The sequence below is a fragment of the Sus scrofa genome, chromosome 17 (assembly GCF_000003025.6).
Source record: "Sus scrofa isolate TJ Tabasco breed Duroc chromosome 17, Sscrofa11.1, whole genome shotgun sequence".
Classification (NCBI taxonomy): domain Eukaryota; kingdom Metazoa; phylum Chordata; class Mammalia; order Artiodactyla; family Suidae; genus Sus; species Sus scrofa.
Window position 1 is genome coordinate 18,980,058 of NC_010459.5, and position 6,838 is coordinate 18,986,895.

The following is a 6,838-nucleotide window of genomic DNA, read 5'->3' on the forward strand; positions in this document are numbered from 1 at the left end:
CTCCACCAGTTTCTGAACAGAGTTGGTGTATCAACACTCCAGTTCCCTCACCATTCTGGTGAGATTATTCTGAAGGATGCATTCTCACTGCCTGCTGAGCTCCCCAGAGAGATGAAGAGCAAGTTGCCCCTAGTGGTAAAGTGATAACACACCCTTTATGCGTTCCCTTCCCTTCCCTGTCCTTTCATTTCCCTCCACCCCTTCTGGTCTTTATGGAGATCACCTCTCCCAAATACTTACACCTAAGTGCGTATCTAAGGTTGTTTCTGGAAGCATCCAGACTAAGACAACTTCTGTGGGGTTCATTATGATGCTGAATCTCCTAGCAAAAATTTTAAAAGTGCATTCCTTTATATTCTGTGTACTACAAAATAAACATTTTCCTGGCAAGGAGGATTTGCTCCCAGCGTCTTTCTTGTGCAATTGAAAAGCAGTGCATGTGGTACTCGGTAATAGCTGATACTTTGGACAAAATTTTCAGGTGCCGGAAAAATAAATACAATTGAAAAATGACAAGATATCGTGTGGCTTTTCCTTAAGGCAAGTACATATGGGACAAGGGAGAAGAGTGGGGAGAAGGGACCTAACATGAGTCTTTATATATGTCCACTGGGATTTGGGCTTGGGCCCTGACTTATACTTGGAAAAGAGATAGGTCAGGGTTCTAGCAGAGAAATAGAAGCAGTATATAGATGGATGGATAGATAGATAGATAGATAGATAGATAGAGCTATTTATTACAAGGAGTTGACTTATGGTTATAGGGGCTGGCAGGGCAGGTCATCAGGAAATGCGGGGGAAACTCTTGCTACCCCTGAAGTTCACAAGAGGAATTTCTTCTCCCTCAGGGAAATTTCAGTTCTGCTCTTAAGGCATTTCAATGGATAGCATCAGATCCACCTAGATTATTAAGGATGATCTCCTTTACATACAGTCAACTCATTATAGATGTTAATTGCATCTATTACAATTCCTTCGCAGCAACACCTAGAGTTAGTGCTTGATTAAATAAGCTCTCGTAATTAAGAACCATATTATGTTTTAAAAAAGAATCATATAATTATCAAAATTACGAAAGTCATATTTCTTTTTTTTGGTCTTTTTAGGGCCTCACCCACGGCATATGGAGGTTCCCAGGCTAGGGGTCATATGGGAGCTGTAACTGCTTGCCTATACCACAGACACAGCCATGTCAGATCTGAGCCACATCTGTAAACTACACCAGAGCTCACGGCAACGCTGGATCCTTAACTCACCGAGTGAGGCCAGGGATCGAACCTGCAACCTCACGGATACTACAGATTCAGATACAGATTCAACAAAAGTCATATTTCAATTAACTATTTAATATGCATATCTTATTCACATTGTGCTGTTTGTCCCAATAAGATCCTGTATAGCAACAACAACAGCAAAAGTCCCAGATCATAGTCAACATTCAGCTAGCACATCTCTTTGGTCTCTTTTAGCTTGGAACTGTTCCTCAGTCTTTCTTTGTTCTTTGGGGTTTTGTTCGTTGTTTGTTTTTGTTTTTGGCATTGGTATAATAGAAAAAGACAGCCCCATTATTTTGTCAAATGGTCCTCAATTTTGATTTGTCTTATATATCCCTAAGAAGAGATTTAGGTGGTGAATTTTAGGCAGGGATACCAAGATGTGATATTGTGACCTTTTCAATATATCATACTGGGAAAGAGATGACATTGATATGTGATGACATTGATATGTGATGTAACATTGGCGACTTTCATCCCTTGGCTAAAAGGTTTCTCCTCTATAAAGTTATTGTTTTACTTTTTATACTTAATAAGAGTCTTATGGATATAGGAGCTCCCGTCATGGCTCATCAGTAAATGAATCCGACGAGTATCCATGAGGATGTGGGTTCAATATCTTGCCTTGCTCAGTGGGTTTTTTACCATGAGCATATATGACTTTATAATAAAAGATAACAAACAAGAAAAAACTACAAGTTTACCCAGAAGTCCAGCATACCAAAATGCTTTATTAGCATTTGCCTCTTTTATTCCCTTCTGTTCACTTAGTTAAGAGGAGATGCTGTGCCAAGAATTCAGGTGCAAGTGATTTGTTAAGGATGTGGTCTCAGGGAGACCAGGTAAATGGGGTAAAGCAGGCCAGGGAGGGGAAAAGAAGCCAAGCATGGATGAGCTTACTTACTTTTTTTTTTTTGCTTTTTAGGGCTGCACTAGAGGCATATGGAAGTTCCCAGGCTAGGGTTCGAATTGAACCTACAGCTGCCGGCCTATGCCATAGCCACGTCAAAGCCAGATCTGAGCCACATCCTTGACCTACACCACAGCACAAGGCAACGCTGGAACCTTATTAACCCACTGAACAAGGCCAAGGATCAAACCTGCAACTTCATGGATCCTAGTTGGGTTCGTTAACTGCTGAGCCACGAAGGGAAATCCCATGGGTGAGCTTTCTGGTGAAGCCCCAGCTTCCATGGAACCCATGGGGAGCTGAAGAGCATCAGGCAAGGCTGGATTATGGGGTCAGTCTAGAGGGGGTACAGGTAAGGCTTTTCCAGTGCTCAAAGGCAATTCAGTGAATCGAACTGGTAGATTGCGGTGGGAACTACTGGCTGAAAAGCACGCAGAAGCTGGGATGGGAGCAGAGTATGGAAAAAGGAACCCTTCGGCTCTGGGTGGGCACCACGATTGTGTGCTAAGGAACATGTGTATATAGGAGCTGAACTTGAAAAGGAAACACTCTCCTTTGTACCCTCCTCTCTACTGATCTTTAACACTTAGGCAAATTGCTTAAGAGTGGGATTTTGTAGGCAGTAGGCCTGGATTTGAATCCTCACTTTACCGTTGACCAGCTGCACATCTATGGAACAAGTTGCAAAGTGCCTCTGGGTTTCAATTAAAGTCTATAAACTAAGGATAGTAATATGTCCTTCATTAAACTGTTGTGAGAGTCAAATGGAGTAACTTCTGTCAGGCTTCCAGTTTTGTGCTTATGCGTAGTCAGTGCTCAATTAGTGATTTTTTTTTTTTTGTCTTCTTTCAGTCTCAAGCTGCTAAAAAAAAAAAAAAAAAAAGCCCAAAAGAAGGCACGGAGAGGAGGATCCAGACCCAGACAGTCAGAAAAGTAAAGGATGCACTTTCAGATTCAAAGAGATTTCAGCATTTTATCTAGTTTTTGAGAATCAGAGAAAGATGAAAAGGACATTTTCTGTGAAAACTGTTACTAATTCTAAGTCATAGTCATTCCAGTGGATAGTGAACTAAATATTTACTTTTTCTTTCTTTTTTTTTTTTTTTGGTCTGCTGAGCCTAACCGATTTCTTATGGAATCTAAATAGTTAGGTAATTAAGATAGTGTCTTAAGTTGAACTTCCAGTAAGTAAAGCCTGAGATTTATACCCAGGAGCAACTTTTAAGGGATGTGATGGAAGCAGGATAAAGCAGAAAGCCCAAAGAAAGAAAAATTAGCCCCAGCCTGATTCCATGGGGAGCTCTGAAGGATGAATTATAGCATAGAATTTGCCCTGCCCAGAAGGAAGGAGGCTGGCTGTGTTTTTTGTTGTTGTTGCTACTCTCTCTTTTTTTTTTTTTTTTTTGTCTTTTTAGGGCTGAACCCTAGGCATATGGATGTTCCCAGGCTAGGGGTCAAATAGGAGCTGGCCTATGCCACAGTCACAGCAATGCCAGATCTGAGCTTCATCTTTGAACTACACCACAGCTCACAGCAATGCCAGATCCTTAAACCACTGAGAGAGGACAGGGATCAAACCTGCATCTTCATGGATATTAGTCAGATTCGTTTCTGCTGAGCCACGATGGGAACCACAAGGCTGGCTGTTTAGAAACTTCAATTTTTTCACTTTGCTCATTGGCAAGGTGCCTCCAATCAGTCAAGGGCCATCCTCCAGAAAAGAGGTAACTCTGAATCCAAAACAACCACCAACCCCAACAGCTGAGCAATGGATACTCCAGCTGGTAGTAGAAATCTGGGTAGCAATGTAACATCTGCTAAAAATGACTTTTCATGAAAAGTTTTTTTGTTTTGCTTTTGTTTTTAATGGCCTCACCTCTGGCATATGGAAGTTCCCAGGCCAGAGATCAAATCCAAGCCACAGCTGTGACCTATGCTGCAGCTGTGGCAACATCAAATCCTTTAGCCCACTGCACCAGGCTGGGGATTGAACCCATGCCTCCATAGGAACCCAAGCCACCACAGTTGGGTTCTTAACCACTGCACCAGAGCAAGAACTTCTGTTTGCAAGTTTTAGAATGGCAATGCCTTGAGGTTCATTTTAAATAACATGCTTTCTCTTTAGAAAGAATGTAACTGTTACAAACTTCCAAACTTGTCTAAACCATTCTTAATTATAAGGAATAAGAACAGCAGTGAGAACCGATTCAGCAGCTACTTAAAAAAAGAAAGCAATTCACAGATCCCACTGGGAGCATCTTTTTCTTCAAACTTAAGTTGAGCATTATCAATCACTGAAAATTACAAACAGGAGAGACAGAAAGATATATTGAACCCCATGCTCAGAATAAGGTCATGCCTAGTTGGTACAAATGAATCAGCCACGGTACAGTTAGCTTAGCAATTTTTATTGAATTCACAATTTAGTAGGTTCACTCTGAAGCATGAAGGTGCCCAAGAGAACCACTCAGCCTATAGTTTGTTTTTAAGGAGGATGTATGAAAAGAGAGGAGAATTCAGATGTCATCCACAAACAGGCATAGGTTTGAAGGAAATAGTCAACTGAACAGTATTATTAGTTTCTAACTATTTGTACAGTGTATATATGTTTTCCTGAATTTGTGTTTCTCAAACAATGGATCCTGGGGGAAATTTACAAATGAAGTTTAGATAGGGCATTTGTGTGGATCAAATAAGCTCATGCTAACATTCTTAGGTCCTTAGGTAATTGTTCCTCTATCATGAATTTTATCTGAGCAGTAAGGAAGAACTAAATATTCTGTTAACATTCTGGAACTCACTGGAGATTTTTTATCCTAAATAGTTGAGTACTATTGGTATATATGTGTGTTTTATTCAGAATTAAGAATAATGGTCTTATTCTTTTATCTGCAGCAAATAAGACTTTGAAGAATTAATACACAAAGATGTTTTAATTTCCATAGGTTTAGTGACTTTTTTATAATGATCTGAAATATACGTGCATTTCTTTGAATTTGGAAGCTTACCATATTCTTTGTTATTGGGACAAGTAGGCTCCTATGTGCTCCCCTCCAAAGAGAGTTGGAAGTCAAATAAGCAGTATTCCCTTATCTCGTAAAAAGTAAACAGTGAGGAGTTCCTGTGGTGGCTCAGTGGTTAACGAACCCAACTAGGATCCATGAGGATGTGGGTTTGATCCTTGGCCCTGCTCAGTGGGTTAAGGATCTGGCATTGATGTGAGCTGTGGTGTAGGTTGCAGATGTGGCTTGGATCTGGTATTGCTGTGTCTGTGGCATGGGCCGGCAGCTAGAGCTCCGATTCAACCCTCAGCCTGGAAATTCCCATATGTCTTGGGTGCAGCCCAAAAAAGAAAATAAATAAATAAATAAATGAACAGTGACATCAGTGCACAAAGAATGAGCTGATCAACAGACAAATGATTACTGATAAAGATCTGTCAGTAACTCATCCCAACTAAAGCCGTATGTTACATAATTTAAGAGCCAGGAGGAGGGTTGATCAACAGAATCATTACTAAGCAACAGCATCTGGGCCAACACCACAGTCACAGCAACACCAGATCTGAGCTGCCTCTGTGACCTGCACCACAGTTTGAGGCAACACTGGATCATTAACCCACTGAGTGGGGCCAGGAATGAAACCCGAATCCTCATGGATACTAATTGGGTTCTTAACCCACTGATCCATCACAGGAACTCCTAGAGATGTATAGACTGATAGTTTTTACGTGGTTTAACATGTTATACAGCCTGGGTTTTACATAGCTGGTGCCATAAAAGAGCCCCCCAAATATGGGCCTGGGCTCATAGGTATCTTGTTAGTGTATAATCTGAAGCTGAAGTGTGCCCTGTCCTGAGCAACTAACAGAGGACCTGGGGACTTATGCCTAGAAGTCCTAGAACCGAATATGATAGGTTTTGCTTTCTGTCCTGCCATATCATATCTGTTACTTGCATTAAAACCTTACTTAAATATACACTTGGAAACTTGGGAGTCTTGTGATAATCTTTAATTATCCAACCCCAGCCCTTCAATCCCTGGCCCCGTTAATGATCCAGTGTTGCCTCAAGCTGTGGTGGTGTTCACAGAGGCAGCTCAGATCTGGCAGTGCTGTGGCTGTGGTGTACGCCAGCAGCTGCAGCTCTGGATTTAACCCCTAGCCTGGTCACTTCCATATCCTGCAAGTGCAGCCCTAAAAAGAAAAAAAAAAAAAAAAAGTCTTAAAAAGCAGAGACAAACTCATAGTGGTTGCCTCTAAGGTAATTTTGAACTCTAAGTAACACATTATAAAGTTGTAGCTAGTATATTTTATCCTTTCCCTGACCAGACCTCTGGACAACACAGTTGGGGAAGAGAGTCACTTTTCTCTGGGATAGGATGTAAGCCCAGAGCTGTTGGTGGACAGGTTTGCTGCCTTTGGGGACATTCTGGTGGAGGTTGGAGCTCACACAAAAGCAGAGCTGAAAGAGCAAATAGCCAGAGGAGAGTGCGGCAACCACAGCAGAGAGAGAACTGTTCTCAGGTTTCTGATCCAGACTTGCTCAGTCCACCCCTTGAAATTCTAAGCTTTATAAGCCATCACATTCTCTTTTCATTAAACAGGTTTGTGTTAATGCTACTGAATACAAGTTCCTGTGCCCAATGCACAGTG